The sequence below is a fragment of the Triturus cristatus genome, chromosome 1_1, assembly GCF_964204655.1.
Source record: "Triturus cristatus chromosome 1_1, aTriCri1.1, whole genome shotgun sequence".
In the NCBI taxonomy this organism is placed as follows: Eukaryota; Metazoa; Chordata; class Amphibia; order Caudata; family Salamandridae; genus Triturus; species Triturus cristatus.
In genome coordinates, this window is record NC_140579.1 from 292,077,747 (window position 1) to 292,095,702 (window position 17,956).

Genomic DNA, 17,956 nt, shown 5'->3' on the forward strand with positions numbered 1-17,956 from the left:
TGGCAGGCAAAAATGGCATTTCGTTTGCCACGCCGGCCGATTGAAGAGCAGGTCGGGGTGAGTGCCCGCCCTGGGAATGCAGGTAAAAGTGGTGGGAGGGTGCCACCCCCAAAACTCATGCAGCCTGGGGTGGACCACATCCCCCCCCCCCCCTCCCTGCTATGCCACTGTGTTTACAACCCCAACAGCAGTCAAAGGGGCTATTTTTCTTTTTTGAACCAGGGCTCATGGCATCCTTGCTAAGCCACTCCTCTCTTATAGGGATGTATGGCTTATAAATGGCAATGGTTAAACCAGAGCTTTGTGATACCCACTTACCTAATTTCTTGACCTGGACGCTACCAAGAGTGGTAAGAGTTGGACAGGGAGTCCGAGTGCCAGACAAAGGAGGGATTGATTGGGAGATGAAGGTAGGTGGAGAAAAAAGAGATCGAAGGGCATTACAGTTGAAGGATGTAAAGGAAAAAGAGAAAACATTATACCGAGGGAAAGAGCAGTAGAAAAAAGAGTGAAGTGGGAGTTACTGGGTCGAGTGAAGAAGGAGCAGATAGTGCAGAAATTAAATACAAGGATGAACATGGATGGACTCCCTGTATAATGTTATAGGAAGAGAGGAAGAGAGCATGAGAAGGATACTGATATGGATACCGTTACAGGCAGTAGAGAGGAGGGATACAAGAGAAATGCAGCTAATATTTTGTGTAAAAATACATTTTGGTTTCCATGAGGACTCATCAGAATCAAGATTAAGTCAATAACAGAATGATCTAACACACATTCCGCCTGATGCTGGCATCTAGTAAGTTTTCAGACAGCAAGAAAAAAGTCTATCTTTGAGCAGCTCTTATGCATCCCAGGGGGGGGGCAGAAAAGCCCACTAGACACCAGGAAATGTTGTCATTTTGTTATGGGAAGCGACCCCTTGGGCAAGGGTCGCTTCCCTGGGGGAGAATTTGTGCACAGACTTTTCTGCCCCCCCCTGGGGGCAGATCGGTCCACTTTCGGTCCGTTTCTGCCCCCAGGGGGGGCAGAAAAGCCCCCTAGACACCAGGGAATTTCGTAATATTGTTATGGGAAGCGACCCCTTGGGCAAGGGTCGCTTCCCTGGGGGATAATTACTGCACAGACTTTTCTGCCCCCCCTGGGGGCAGATCGGTCCACTTTCGCTCCGTGTCTGGCCCCAGGGGGGGGGCAGAAAAGCCCACTAGACACCAGGGAATTAGTGTAAATAAAAACGGAAGTGACCCCTTTGGCAAGTGTCGCTTCCAGGGGGCAATTTTTATAATATGTATTTGGCCCACCCGCCCCGGGACAGAGTAGCCTTTTTTTTCCCTTCTGTTTTTTCCCTGCTGTTTTCTGCCCCACCTGGAACATAACCCGATTGACCATTTGGGTAGTAATATAGCATGTTGTAATGTTTATTGTTTTATTTTTTGTGAATCGCAATAGTAATGTTTTTTTTTTTTTAACTTTTTTGTTCTAGGTGAAGGCTTTTGCTCTTTTCAGTTTGCCGTGTTGTTTCTGGCGGTTCTGCTGTTTGTGTAGTTTGGTAAGAGACTCTTTTTTGTACAATGTAAATGTGTTTGATTTCTCTGCATGAATTTTTTTTGCAAATGGTGTAATAATAGCAGTATGTTTGTTTTTTGAGTGTCAAAAACTTTTTGCATTGGTGCTCGATGTGTATTTTGTTGTCTTGGGAGTAATTTGTTTTTTTTTCTTCTTTCTAGTTTGATATCGTTGGTTTTTGCTGTGTCACTGCAGAGTTGGTTTCTGGTGAGTGCAGCTGTCTCTTGTAATTGGATTGTATAGTTTTTGAGTACATTGATTTTTGTGATAAAGGTACACATTTCTTTACTTACTTGGTTTGCACATTGTTGGTTGTTGTTGACTTGTTTGTGCAGTCTTCTATCTTAGTAAGTATAATGGCTAGCCGCAGGATGACTGCTCAGCAGGTTGTTGGTTTGCTGTTTGAGTCTTCCTCTGATATTGGTTAAGAGACTGACTCTGCATCTGAGGGAGAGGAGGCAGGGGACGATTCTGGCAGTGAGTTGTCTCTCCGTATGGAGTCATCGGATGATGAAGATACCCTTAGTGCGGATGAAGTGCCTGTGTTAGAGGCGGAGACTGATGTGCCGATAGTGCGGCAAGAGGCATCTGGGCTGCAGCCTGGGGCTGCAAGGCTTCCCGTTGGTGTAGTGCGGCAAGAGGCATCTGGGTTGCAGGCTGGGGCTGCAAGGCTTCCCGTTGGTGTGGTGCGGCAAGAGGCTTCTGGGCTGCAGGCTGGGGCTGCAAGGCTTCCCTTTGAAAGTGATGACCTCTGGGTTGCCCCTGGCATGGTGCAGCCGGCATTGCCAGAGTTTACTGGTGTTCCAGGGTCTAGAGTGAATACTGAAAACTTTTTGCCGGTCAATTTTTTTCAGTTGTTGATGGACGATGTGTTTTTTGCAGAGATTGTTGAGCAGACTAATTTGTATGCCGAACAGTTTTTGAGGGACAACTGTGCCAGTCTTAAGCCACACTCTAGAGCTACCCGGTGGACTCCCACAAATGTTGAAGAGATGAAGAAGTTCTTGGGTTTAACTTTTTTGATGGGCTTGCTAAGGAAGCCATCAATGTCTTCATATTGGTCTAGCAGTCCCTTGATGGCAACGTCTATTTTTCCGGCAGTCATGAGTCGTGACAGGTATTTGCTACTGCTTCGGATGATGCATTTTGTTGATAATGGTTTAGCGTTGCCACGAGATCACCCTGACTGTGACCGTCTTTTTAAGATTAGGCCTGTCCTTGATCACTTTGTTGATCGATTTGCTGAGATCTATGCTCCTGGGAAACAAATTGCAGTGGATGAGTCTTTGGTGTTGTTCAAGGGCCGCTTGGTTTTTAGGCAATACATTCCTAGTAAGAGGGCACGCTATGGAATAAAGCTGTATATGCTGTGTGACAGTAGGACTGGATATGTCTCTAATTTCAGGGTGTACACCGGTAAGGAATCTAGGTTTAACCTCCCTGGTTGTCCGTCCACTTTTGGAGTGACTGAGAAAATTGTTTGGGAACTTGGAAGAGGATTTTTTAACAAAGGCCACCATTTATATGTAGATAACTTCTACACTGGTGTGCGGTTGTTAAGGGAATTGGCCAAAGTGGACACTCTTGCTTGTGGCACAATCCGCTCTAACCGTAAAGGTTTCCCGAAAGAACTTGTTTGTCAAAAGCTTGTGCGGGGACAGTGCAGTGCGTTGCGTTGCCAGGAGCTTCTTGCTGTGAAGTTTACAGACAGGAGAGATGTCTACATGCTGACTACCATCCATGATGAAAGCACTGCACCTGTGACTGTTTGGGGTCAGGTCGCTGAAGCGCGCAAACCTGTGTGCATTTTAGACTATAATAGGCACATGGGTGGTGTTGACAGAGTAGATCAGAGGTTGGAACCTTACACTGCTCTTCGTAAGGCTTACATTTGCTACAAGAAGTTGGCTATTCATCTTTTCCACATGGCAATGTTTAATGCTTTTGTTGTGTTCCAGGATTCTTGCCCTGAGTCAAAGATGACTTTTGCTAAGTTTCAGGAGTCTGTAATAGGCAGCCTTGTTGTAGTGGAACAGGCAAGTGTTCCTAGAGTTGGACTGGTGGAGGATGTTGCTAGATTGAAAGAACGCCACTTTCCAGATCACATTCCTCCCACACCCGCAAAAGATTTTCCCAGTAGGAGATGTAGAGTCTGTTGGCGAAAAGGTTTGCGGAAGGAGAGTCGTATGTACTGCCCCGACTGTCCTTCTCATCCTGCACTGTGTCTCTCTGCTTGTTTTAGAGCGTACCACACACGAAAGAATTTTTGGGAGGATTCTTGAGTGGTAAAGTGAACTGCCTGGTCTGTATTCTTTGGATAATTTGATTCTGTTTCAAGGTTGGTGTTAGTGCAATGTATTTAGTTGCTGATTTTCTGTTAGAAGATTTGTATCTATTTGCAATTTGTTTGTGTTTTTATTTTTTTCTAAAAAAAATCCTAAATGTGATGGCGGTGTGTGTAGGCTTGCGCTTGGCTGTTGGTGTGTGTGGACTGGCACTTGGTTGGTGGTGTGCGTGGAATGGTGCTTGGCTGGCGGTGTGCATGGACTGGCGGTGTGCGTGGACTGGTGCGTGGCTGGTGGTGTGCGTGGACTGGAGCTTGGCTGGCAGTGTGCGTGGAATGGTGCTTGGCAGGCGGTGTGCATGGACTGGTACTTGGCTGGCGGTGTGCGTGGACTGGTGGTGTGTGCGGACTGGTGCTTGGCTGGTGGTGTCCGTGGACTGGTGCTTGGCTAGCGGTGTGCGTGGACTGGTGTTTGGCTAGCAGTGTGTGTGGACTGGTGCTCTGCTGGCTGTGTGTGAGTAGTGACTTTCTGCTGGTCACTACACACACTGCTAGCTGAGTGCCACTCCACGCAATCCATCAGCTTGTGTAGTTGCTGTGTCTGGATTGTGGGCGTGTGAAAGTGATGGGCCCTTGAATGGCGCTGTGTGCTGGTGTGAGTTTTGTTATGTGATGGGCCCGCGGCTGGCGGTGTGAATGGTTTTGTATGTCTCACACGTATGAAAGGTGTATGAATGGCCTGTAAAGAGGTTGGTGCCTTGTCGTGGCTTTACAGCTCACGAGCTGTGAGTCAATGGTTCAGTTTCTCGCCCTTTCAATTATTACCAGTGCATTTCATTTCTGTGAAATCACTTGCTAATACAATTGTATCTACTGAACCATCACTCACCCTCGTGCCAAATCCAACCAGTATGTGTGTGTGCTTGCGGATTAGATGGCTGTGCAGTAATATTTGTCTTTCTGAAGCAGGGTGTACCTTGTCCCTTTTTGGTGAATTTTGTAATGTGTTGCTTTTGTGCCTGGTGGTGCGAATGGTCTTGTTTGTATCACATATGAAAGGTGTGTGAATGGCCTGTAAAGTGGTTGGTGCCTTGACGTGGCTTTACAGCTCACGAGCTGTAAGTCATTGGTTTGGTTTTTTGTGAATTTAATTATTGACAGTGCATTTCATTTTTGTGAAATATCTTGTTAATAAAATTTAATACACTGAACCCTGACTCGCCCTCGTGCCAAATCCAACCAGTATGTGTGTGTGTTTGAGGAATAGATGGTTGTGCAGGAATCTTTGTCTTTAGTTTCTCTGCCAAGGTACACTTTCCTGCAAGAATAACCCACCAACTGTAGATATTGTCGGAAACCCATGGGAGTTCATGGTGATGTCTCTCTTGTGAATTCAAAAAAATGTTTTATCCCCAATGTCCTGCAAACCTCAAAATGTCTGCCACATTTTCTTTGCAATATTATTCCAAAATTCTCACGCTGTAGGAACAATAGATAATCTGGTTTTGCAAGGGGGGTCACTTTGGTTTTTGGCCCGGTGCTCGGCGGCCATCTAGGGAAACCTACCAAACCCACACATTTCTGAAAACTAGACACCTGGCGGCTTCCAAGGAAGTATGGCTTGCGTGGATCCCCCAACGTTTCCTTACCCAGAATCCCCTGCAAACCTCAATTTTTGCTGAAAAAATCACTTTTTTCACACATTTTGGGGTGGGAAAGTAGTGGCATCACCGGGCTCACACAAATTTACCACCACCCAGCGTTCCCCCAGGTCTCCCAGTAAAAATGGTGCCTCACTTGTGTGGGAGGCCCAGGTACCCGCGGCAGGCAAGGGCCCAAAACGTAGTGAGGCGACATCTAAATGGCCTATCGCAAAACCACCTGGTTTTGCAAGGGGGGTCACTTTGGTTTTTGGCTCGGTGCTCGGCGGCCATCCAGGGAAACCTACCAAACCCACACATTTCTGAAAACTAGACACCCGGCGGCTTCCAGGGAGGTATGGCTTGCGTGGATCCCCCAACGTTTCCTTACCCAGAATCCCCTGCAAACCTCAATTTTGCTGAAAAAAATCACTTTTTTCACACATTTTTGGGTGGGAAAGTAGTGGCATCACCGGGCTCACACAAATTTACCACCACCCAGCGTTCCCCCAGGTCTCCCGGTAAAAATGGTGCCTCACTTGTGTGGGAGGTCTAAGTACCCGCGGCAGGCAAGGGCCCAAAACGTAGTGAGGCGACATCAAAATGGCCTATGGCAAAACCACCTGGTTTTGCAAGGGGGGTCACTTTGGTTTTTGGCCCGGTGCTCGGCGGCCATCTAGGGAAACCTACCAAACCTACGCATTTCTGAAAACTAGACACCCGGCGGCTTCCAGGGAGGTATGGCTTGCGTGGATCCCCCAACGTTTCCTTACCCAGAATCCCCTGCAAACCTCAATTTTTGCTGAAAAAATCACTTTTTTCGCACATTTTGGGGTGGGAAAGTAGTGGCATCACCGGGCTCACACAAATTTACCACCACCCAGCGTTCCCCCAGGTCTCCCGGTAAAAATGGTGCCTCACTTGTGTGGGAGGCCCAAGTACCCGCGGCAGGCAAGGGCCCAAAACGTAGTGAGGCGACATCAAAATGGCCTATGGCAAAACCACCTGGTTTTGCAAGAGGGGTCACTTTGGTTTTTGGCCCGGTGCTCGGCGGCCATCTAGGGAAACCTACCAAACCCATGCATTTCTGAAAACTAGACACCCGGCGGCTTCCAGGGAGGTATGGCTTGCGTGGATCCCCCAACGTTTCCTTACCCAGAATCCCCTGCAAACCTCAATTTTTGCTAAAAAAATCACTTTTTTCACACATTTTGGGGTGGGAAAGTAGTGGCATCACCGGGCTCACACAAATTCACCACCACCCAGCGTTCCCCCAGGTCTCCCGGTAAAAATGGTGCCTCACTTGTGTGGGAGGCCCAAGTACCCGCGGCAGGCAAGGGCCAAAAACGTAGTGAGGCGACATCAAAATGGCCTATGGCAAAACCACCTGGTTTTGCAAGGGGGGTCACTTTGGTTTTTGGCCCAGTGCTCGGCGGCCATCTAGGGAAACCTACCAAACCCACACATTTCTGAAAACTAGACACCCGGCGGCTTCCAGGGAGGTATGGCTTGCGTGGATCCCCCAACGTTTCCTTACCCAGAATCCCCTGCAAACGTCAATTTTTGCTAAAGAAATCACCTTTTTCACACATTTTGGGGTGAGAAAGTAGTGGCATCACCGGGCTCACACAAATTTACCACCACCCAGCGTTCCCCCAGGTCTCCCGGTAAAAATGGTGCCTCACTTGTGTGGGAGGCCCAAGTACCCGCGGCAGGCAAGGGCCCAAAACGTAGTGAAAATGACAAAACTGTGTAAAAAATGTTGGTTTTCTGACAAAATTCTGTCATTCCCTAAAAGCTGGAGAAATTGTGATTTCAGCCCCACAAACCCTTTTTTGATACCATTTGCAGAGAAAAACCCAGAAGCTTTCATTTGCAGCCCGTTTTTCCCATTTTTCACAAAAAAACCAAAATTTTGCTGTATTTTGACTAATTTCTGGGAACCCTCTAGGAGAATCCACAAACCCTGGGTACCTTTAGAATCCCCATGATGTTGGAAGAAAAGGACGCAAATTTGGCGTGGATACCTAATGTGGTCAAAAAGTTACAGGGGCCTAAGCGCGCACTACCACAAATAGCCCAAAAAAGGCTTAGCACAGGAGGGGAAAAGGCCTAGCAGCGAAGGGGTTAAAAAGCCATGGCCAAATGTACGAATATCTGGTCACAAAATACTAGTTGCAAATTGTGACTAGTATTTTTGTGACCAGTAAAGATATTCATGAGAACCGTCTTATGTACTAACAGGATGTTTCTTAAAAATCGGAATCACAGGGTGTCACTATCTGATTACCGCCATGAATATTAATGAGGTAGGTCACAATGTTTGACTCACTACAAGTAGAGGCTCTCACAGAGAAGGGTCAGCAGACCACTGTCTCTGTGATTGCCTTTCAAGAAAGTGAACTTTTTTTAAAATGAAAACCCTTTTTTCTTAAAGGAAACAGGACTGAGTTTAAAAAAGAAAAGTTTACTTTCTTGTTGAAGAGTAAGCAGTGGTACCATAGACCACTGTCTACTTTTCAACAATTATTTTTTAACATTTACAAAGGGCAAGTGGCACCAATGGGGCCACTCCCTTTTTGAGAATGCATCGCCCCTCCTTTGAGGTGTCAATAAAATTTCAATGTTTTGTGACAGACTTTGCTCACAAAACATTCATACATTAGGTACCAATTCTGTATTTAGAAAGGATGTCTACACCATTCCCTTACCTGATACCTCATCTTTATCCATTCACAAGTCTATTTTAGGAGTGGGAACTTAGTACACATCAAAACGCATTTTAAGGGCTGCAAATGCAGATTTGGTGTGTTTGCAACCATTAAAATGCTTAGTACATTTGGCCCCAAGAGCTGTATCACATCTGGGCATTCTTATACAATAATAAATCACTGGTAATTGATTCCAACAGATGCGTTGCTGCTCCATTTTAAGTTAGTGTTAATTTAAAACGTATCCTAAAGGTGTCTTTTCCATGTATCACTATTTATGGAAGAACTGATGAGGGTCCGAGAGCAGTCCATTAGCCCATTTAAAATTTAAACATGTTGATTAGACAATTCCAGGAAAGAGATGGAAAAATTCTGGGTCTTATTTATGGCTGAGCGGAGGGTTTAGTCTGTAAATATGTGACAGATATCCATTTGGTCATCTACAGGTCCTGTTGGCTATAATGCACTTGTAATATGGCAGACTGGTCATCTGCAATGTTGGTGACATAGCATCCCCTCCGCCAAAGTCTGAATAAGGCCTTGGCACCCTGCAGTGCAAACACCTCCCTAATATAATAATACATGTCAGTGATATATATTATTATATGCCAGCTTTATATTTGTCAGACAGTGTGCTCTGTCACAACGGTAAAGCAGTACGCTGTTTACCAAACCCTTGATCCTGCCACCATATTTTGATTCTGGGGGACTGCCAGAATTAGGCCGACTATGACACGGTAAACCTTGCCCCTACAGCCCAAGGTAGTGTGGGCTGTCGAAGGTAAGCCATCCAACTGTCTTCCTATTTAGAGTGGGTTGTTAGACAGCTTTTTTCTTAATGTCTGTCACAGCCAGGAATGCTCTGGTGGTGAAGGACAGTACAAATAAAAAAAGACCATTGTCTCATGGGAGAAAACTCCCATGGTATTAGAAACATTCTTTTTTTCTTTTCCAAAAACAAGCTCATGTCAGTGTTTTTTTGTGGGGAAAAATGTAAAAACTTGTAAAGGTTTTGTGTATGCGCCCATCACCATTGATGAGGACACATCTAATTTTTAAATGGCTTTGTATGAACCGTCATGATGCATTACATACACAGCCATAGAATTCACCGGAGCTAAACTCTATATTTGATGGTAATTGTAGGATAGAAACATTGTACAAAACATATGTGCTTAAGGTCCTGTGATAAATGTTCCAATGTCCAGATACACTAAATTATTCTTAATTCTGTATTTATTTTTAGCCACATGAAAGAAACAGAGAACAGCTAACACGTGTTTCGCCCAAAACGGTAGCACGCCAAGGCCTTTTTCAAGGCTGATTATTAGTACATCATGAACATAGGTCATACAGAACCGATGTATAGTAAACATAACAACACATATTGAACAACATACATATCAATTATGGGATCATCACAGGGTCCGAAGAGTAATAATAGAGTAATAAAGCAAAGAAAAGGGAAAAAAATAAGTAGGTGAAAGCACATTAGTGTGAACGAAAATATGAAAAAGGTAGAGCAGGGGAAAGGAAAGCAACAAAGGAAGAAGAATAAAAGAAAGTTATCACCAACTTTGCATGTCAGTATTGTATAGGTAATAACACAGATTTATCCTTGTATCAAGGTAAAACATGATTAGAATTTCTAATTGGTGACAAATACATAGTGAAAATCCAAAAAAGATTCTCTCACATAAAGGTCAGTTATATACCACTTCATTAGTTTAGGTGTAATAAATTACACTAGGAGGATAATCATGGTTAAATTTATGGTTAAGCTTGTCAGTTCTAAGATACCCCAATATTATTTTCTGAAAGAAGGACAGCACCCGTGCCCGAAAACATCGGAAAGTCAGAGACAAATTCCATTGACTTTTTTAATTTTAGGAAGCTTTTTCCCAAAGTTGCTCCAAACATTTGGAACTTCTTCTTGAAGTTGCACAGCGGGTCCAAAAGTGTCTAAAACTTACTCCAAGGGTCTGCAAGCTCCAAGATGGTCCTTGAAAGTTGAGGACTTCAGTTCCCACAATCCACTTGGACCAAACCCTTACAAATCCTCTGGTACTGCTCCAGGTTGAGGATTCCTGGTGGTGATGTTCCAGGTGTTATGGGTAACATGACCTCATCCTCTTTTGCCCGCCTTTCCCATGAATGAGTGATCATGGCTTCAGTGGTTCTGAGTATCACTTAATTTTGAATGTGCAATAACATGAACAACTGTCAACATTGTACAGGAATTGATAATGTGATTAGTTTGTTTGCTGGTTTGGATTTCAAGAGAAATGCTGTACAAATGGTTAAAAAACCAGAAAGATATTTGTTAAGACTAGGACAAGTATTGTTATAAAAATTTACAAACTCATTGGTAATCCTTCTGCACATGTTGGTAGCAAGAGAAACGTGTGAGACACGAGTATGCTAATTAATCTGCTCGCTGGCAGTCACTTGCACGTGTTAAGAGACAAAACATGTTAAACACGAGTATGCTAATACACACATGCAGCAAGGGTATTTAAACCGCTCCCGCAATCATCCGCTGCTTATCCTCGTTGCTCCATAACACTTACATGTCTTCCCATCGGCTGGCGGCGATTCCTTCCTCATTCCAGAGTCTGTCTGCATCGGATGGATCTTCCTTCCCTGGGCTCCTCTCCATCCTCTGAGATTTCCTTCTTCTGGCCTGTACAGCTACGGTATCTAGAAAGAAAGCACAAGAGAAAATTAATGAAAACCGGAGAACACTTGAAAAGCAGGTAAACCGAGTCATCTACTCGTGGTGAGTTGAACAAATCATTTTTAAACTTAGAATGTGAACTAGGCGCCATCTTGTGGACAAAAACAAGACATCTTTTGGAATTAAAGCATTTTGGACTCATTTAAACAGTAGCAGTGCTTCAAGAACTGTGATAACTCTATAATCGGACATTTATAAAATCGGACACTAGAACTTCATTTTTCCTTTGAAAAAACAAATACAGGAAAACGTAGCCCAGTATATTTGATTTATTGTTTGACTAATTCTTTTTGAATATTGTTTATATTCAATGTGTGTTACAGATACAAAGTTAAGCGGATATTCAGAAAACCCAGGTACTTTAGAAGATAAAACAAGACATTTTGTGTTAAAAGAGATATTAGTACTGATATTCATTAATGCTTACTGTGTTTATAGGCAAAAGTCACAGATAAGAAGATGTGGTGAATATCAAATGTAACACACAGAGATTCCTCCTCATTTGAATATTATTGTGCATATTAGGTATAGTTGCTGTTTAAGAGTTGTTTTTTCTTATAACTATACACTAGAATTCAAGATCATTTTGTATAAATAATCTGAATAGGAATTCTTCTTTTATTTCTTTTATTTCTTCTCATATTAGTCCGTCAAGAACAGCAGTCTATTTTCCAGAAGTTTGAGCATCCCACCATTTGGTACTTCAAGTCCCGAGACCTTTCCTGACAATTCGTAGAGGTGCCCTTCAGAGTTATCATAAAAAACGTGGTACCTGCGCCTGTCTTGTTTTCTCTCTCTCATCCCAAATCCCCCTTTCCCCCTGGGCACTTCCAGAGATGGCGGTGTTGTCACGTGTCAATTGTCACTACTGCCTTTCTGTCAGTTCCCAGAGGATTTGGGGAATATACGTCATCAAGGAAGAACAATTGGGAATTCAGGTGAGTGGCTTGTCATAACAGAAGGCTAAGCCACACACTTCCTCTGCTCTCATTGACTACTATTCAGCATGGATCTTTCCGTAGGTGCCGAGCATTTAACAGAGGTAGTTTGGAACCTACATTTAGAAATGCAACATTTAAAACAAGAACATCTTACTCTAAGGAAGGAACTAGATAAAAACAAATCTGATTTCACTCAATGGAGAGAACCAAAGCATTTGGAGTCTTGTCCAGTTTTGACTCCACCTAAATTTGGTCCAAGCACTTTCGCCCCTCACTCAACACTTCCCCAACGTCCTGATCAAACCCTACAAGTTACTGTTGTCACTCCTAATCCAGTTCCGTTAGCCAATCCCGAGCGTTTTACAGGGAACAGCTCTCGTTTTGCTTAATATATAAGCCAATGCCAACTGCACTTTCTTTGTAAACCCCCAATTTTTTTTTTTTTGACAACAAACTTTATTGGCATTTGTAAGGACACCGGGGAATTCGTCCCCATACACGGTACCAAGATGAAGAAAAGAACAGTGAGAAGTGGCATCCTCGTTCAGCCCCCCCCTGGTCTGCAGAACATCAGACCCCCAAACCCTCCCCCCCACCCGCACATCACATCCGCCCACGGTCCAACACAGATATGCCATATTTTCTATCCGCATGAGCTCCATATTCCAATTACCCATCCACAATACATGGGGCCCGGGGCCCCGAAGGGGGACTCACCGGGGCTCTGATTAGCCTCTCTATTGGGTCCAATGGCACTGCATCCCCCCGCACAGACAACACAATACCCCGATATCGCGCCCATCTCTTCCAGACTTTACCATGCTTACTCGGACAACCCCTTGCCAAGAATACCGCCTCCTCCGCAGACATGCAGCGATCTAGTGCTTTCTTCCAGGCCTGAACCGGGGGCGGGGCAGAAGACTTCCAATGCTGGGCAATATCTCGCTTGGCCAGCGTCAATCCCAAAAACAGGAGGTGTCGCTTATAGATGTTGCCCCCTATCTCCTCGGTACAATGCAACAGTGTTAAGCGGGGATCGGGGGGCAGCTCCCAACCCAGCACCCCCCCCAGGCAGGACAGAACCGCCGTCCAGAACGGGCGCAGCCGCCCACAGTCCCACACCGTGTGCAAGAATGTACCGTCCCCATCGCCGCAACGGAGACACGTGGGGGACCCAATTAAGTGCATGCGCCAAAGGCGGTGCCGGGTGTAATACGCCCTGTGCAGGTATTTGAATTGTATGAAGCGGTATTTGGTGGCCACCGCAGCATATCGCGGACCCGCTATAGCGTCTGCCCAGTCATCCTCCGTGAGCGCGGGGATATCGCGCTGCCACGCCTCCTTGGTATTATCTAGGGTAGTGCTCATGAAGGTTGTCAGAGTCTGATAAATCTGGCGAATTTTGTGATCCCCGAGGTCTCCCATCAACAGTCTACCCTCTAGCGGGTGGAACTCCGGCAGAGTGTCTAGGTGCTGGATGCTAGGTGCGAGGGCATGCCGCAACTGGAGATATTTGTGAAACTGGGATTTATGCAGCTCAAAATCGGCCTGCAGCATCTGAAACGACTTAAGCGACACTCCCTTCATCACATCCCCCAGCGAGGAGATCCCTATCATGTCCCAATAGCGAAAGCCCTCCAGACTTGCCGTCTCCTTGAGCAGGGTACCCTGCCACAATGGGGTGGCCCGCGTAAGCCTGCCGCGCCAGCCAATAGAGATGACCGATTGCCGCCAGATCCGGATCACCGTAGCACACGCCGGGGGCAACCGGTCTAGCGAGGAACGGCTATAAAGAAAATGCAGCAGAGGCTTCTCCGCCAATGCGGCCCGGTCCAATGCGTAGGCTGGATCCGCGGGGGAGGCATACCACCAGTCATTTATGACTAGGAGATGCGCGGCCCTGTAGTAAGCCTGAACGTCCGCCACCGCTATGCCCCCGCAGTAGGTAGACTGCACACACGTCGCCAAGGCCACCCTCACCGGCCCGCCATGCCAGAGGAATTCATTCAAAAGTGCGTTCAGCTGGCGGAACCACGCCTGGGGCACCTGGAAGGGGTAGTGTTGGAGATGGTACAAGAGACGCGGTAACGTCACCATCTTGAAAATGGCTGATCGGCCGTAGAGGGAGAGTGGAAGATGCGACCACACCCTAGTTTCATTGCGGACTTGGGTCAGCAGGGGCGCAATATTCAGAGTCCAAGCAAGATCCGGCGTGCGGGTAACCCGCACTCCTAGGTATTTGATATGGTCCGGGGCCAGCACTAATTGAGAGGCCCAAGCCTGGCTTCGCTGGTCACCATACAGGGGAAACAGAGTGGACTTAGCCGGGTTAGCCACGAGGCCCGACGTCTCGCCGAACACCCGCAGAATCTCAAGCACCCGGGGCCCAGAGGCCCACGGGTCCACCATAAAGAAGATGACATCATCGGCATAAAGCGCGATACGATCAGAGTGGCCCGAGGGCCAGTCCATACCCCGGAGGACCGGATCGGAGCGGGACCACGCCGCCAATGGCTCGATTGCCAACGCGAACAGCAGAGGGGACAGCGGGCACCCCTGCCGCGTCCCCCGCTTGATCGGAAACGAAGGGGAACAGGCGCCGGCCACCCTAACCGACGCCGAGATGTCCGTATACAGCAGACGCGTGTATTCCAAGAATCGGGGCCCCAAGTTTACCGCCCCAAGCAGCTTGAACAGGTAGGTCCAACTAAGGGAGTCGAAGGCTTTATCAATATCCGCCTGGAGCAGAGCGGTGGGCCGATCCACGCGCCCGGCCTCGGCGATGACATTGTGAAGCCGGCGTATATTATGTCGGGTCGACCGATTGGGCATGAACCCGGATTGGTCGGGCCGGACTAGGGTAGAGATGCACGTCCGCAGCCGATCGGCCAGGACCTTCCCCAGCAGTTTCGGCTCAACGTTTAAGAGCGAGATAGGCCGATACGATCCCGGATCCTCCGGGGGCCTGCCCGGTTTCAGAAAGACTACAATTTCGGCGTGGCGCCAGTCAAGGGGGAGAATGGCATGGTCCACTGCGTCTGCCAGAGCCGCAAGAAGGTGCGGGCCCAATGTCGTCGCACGAGGCCCGAAAAAATCACCCGGAAAACCGTTGGGTCCGGGGGCCCGGCCCGGACGCAAATTGGTCATCGCGGTGCGAAGCTCATCCAGCGTGATGGGCTCGTCCAGCGCATCCCTCTGGGCATCAGTCAAGCGTACGGGGGGAATATCAGAGAGGAACGCATCAATGAGCGCCTCGTCAAGGGGCTCTCACTTCGCATATAAATCTTGATAATAGGCCGCAAACGTCTGCGCCACCGCCTCTGGGGAGGTGTGGAGGCTACCGTCACCCGCTCGAAGGAACGGGACCTGCGTCTGGGCATCTCGAGACTGGCACAGCCGGTGCAGCATCTGGCTGGACTTGTCCCCCCATTGATAGATACGGTATTGGGTGGCGAGCCACGCCGCCTTAGCATTATCCGTCAGCAACTGGCCCAGTTGACGCTGGACGTGCAGCAGATTCCGCCGGATAGTGGGATCCAAAGACTGGAGGAGCCGCGCCTGCAACCGCGCCTGCTGGGCCTCCAGCTCCTCAATATCCGCCCGCCGGGTCGCTTTAGCATGCGTTCGGAAGCTTATATCCACACCCCGGAGCACGGGCTTCAGGGCTTCCCAGAAGACCGCCGGCGAGGACGCCGTACCCGCGTTATGCTGAACGTAGTCTGTGACCGCCTGGGTAAGAGCTTCACTATAGTCTGCATCCCTGAGGAGCCATGGCGACATCCGCCACCGGTACGGCGCCCTACGAGTCAGCAGGCGCAAATGTATCTGAGTCGGCGAGTGATCCGAGAGGCCTCTGGGTAGTATCGCCGCCTGAGACACCCTATGTAGATAAGTATGGGCAATGAAAATGTAGTCCAAGCGGGACATAGTGCGGTGAACCGCCGACAGGTAGGTATAACCTTGTGCCGTTGGATGCAGCGCGCACCAAGAATCAGCCCAACCCAAGGTGGTCGCCAGTGAGTGCAAGCGGGAGTCTACGGGAGCCGCCGGTCGCCCCCGCATGCGCAGCCTATCTAACTCCCCCATTGTGGCGTTCCAGTCCCCGCCCAACAACACCAGGCCCCGTGGCAACCCGCCCCAGACCCGTGTTATAACTTCCACAAACGTTTGGCTAAGCGGCGGGGGCGCATACACGCTACCAAAAGTGACCGGCTCTCCACCCAGCGTCCCCGACACTATAATGAACCTCCCTCCGTCATCCACCCAGCGCCTGTCAATCTGAAAGGAAACCCTGCGATGGATTAAGAGCGCTACCCCTCGGGAACCCCTAGTGTAGCCGGAGTGCAGGACGGTGGTGTAGCCGAAGCGCGCCAAGCACGGCGCCTTGGACCCCTGAAGATGAGTTTCCTGCAACATAAGAATATCGGCGCCATATGCCTTACCCGCCCGCAGCACCGCCCCTCGCTTAATCTTGTCCAACAGGCCCCGTACATTCCAGGACACCACATTCAGGACGGCCAGAGGGCCTGCGGTAGAACTCTGTGCCATAGCCAAGCAAACGACAAGCGCGGAGAAGCCCCCCTCCCGGGGGGATGAGGACCCCTTGTGGTGATGTGTGTGCGAGAACAACAACCGTCATAACAAAACAACTCCCTTCCGAACCCCGAACCCCCAACCCCCATAGCCACCCTAGCCCCCCCTATACTTCCCCAAACATGAAGTATCTGTCGCGGTGCCAATCTCCCATCGGCTCCAACTTGAGTCCAGATGTGCGACCACCAATGTATCCCCCCCATCAAGCCCTCCCTCCCACAACCAAACAAGGGACGGGCCACCATAGCCGCTATGAGTCACTGTGCACCTATTTATACGATACCAGTCCGGCAGGAGAGTGACAGTCGATGCAGCTCGTGGGCGCCACAGCTATGTGACCGTCGCCGCCGGGGAACGAGAGCGCCAGTTGGTGCGCGACTTGTGGCGTTTGGGGCGACCATCCCCATCCTGCTGCGTCCGCCGATTGACAGTCTGAGAGGAGTCTGAGTCCAAGGCCGGAGGGGTGTGGGGCCGAGCTCCGTGGCGCTCCTCCAGCCACCCAAGGGCACTGTCCGGTGTGTCAAAGAAATGAGTTTTCTCTTGGAAGATCACGCGTAGCCTAGCCGGGAAGAGCAGGGCATAGGATAAGTTCAGGTGGCGGAGTTTCTTTTTGACCTCGACATAGGACTGCCGCTGTTGCTGGACCAGTCTAGTGTAATCAGGAAAGAGCATGATAGGGTGGGAATCATATCTCATGAGGTCTCCGTGCAGGCGGGCATGTCGCAGAAGAGCGTCTCTATCCGCATAGTTTAGAAAGCGTGCGATCACCGGTCTGGGCCGTGCGCCCGGCGGAGGTTTTTGGGTCAGTGCCCGGTGAGCTCTTTCCACCACAAAGCACGGCGATCTGTGTTCCGCTGGGAAGACCTTAAGGAGCCAATCTGTCAAAAACTGAAGCATGGACGTCCCCTCGCAATTTTCTGGAAAGCCCACCAGGCGCACGTTGTTGCGACGGGCCCGGCCTTCCGCGTCCTCCACTCTGGCGGCCAGTTCGCGTGTCGTGGCCGTCAATTTGTCCACCGTGGCCTGGAGAGACGTAACACTATCTTCCACTGAGGAGACCCGGTTCTCGGCTTTGGTAATCCGTTCCACCGCCTTGCGCATGTCCTGGCGCAGAAATGAGACCTCCGACCCCACCGCGCCGATCTGGGCCTCCAGGGACGCATGGGATTTGTTAATGGCGGCCAGGAGGGTGGCCGAGTCGTGGGACAGGCCTTCGGTGGGGTCCTTGGGCGTCGGCGGCTTAGCAAAATGATCAAGGGTAGGCTGTTTGGCCGCCCCCCCCGGCGGTCGGTCCTTCCCCATGTCGACGGTCACCTGCGCTCCGCCGATGAGACCAGGGAAAGGGGCGCCCCAGCCGTCGCGTCTCAGCCCCAGTGGATGTCTGGCAGCCCCGCTCTCGATGTAGGGCCTCCCGTGAGCAGCCCGGCCCCGGCGCTCAGCCCCGGCACCCAGCGTCACCTCCCGCCGGAAGAGACGCTCCTCCG

General features: G+C 49.0%; 1 pseudogene; it reads right to left on the reverse strand.

Annotated features, from left to right (window-relative positions):
• The window catches only part of LOC146870138 (uncharacterized), a 623,247-nt pseudogene that overhangs the window by 41,120 nt on the left and 564,171 nt on the right, over positions 1–17,956 (reverse strand).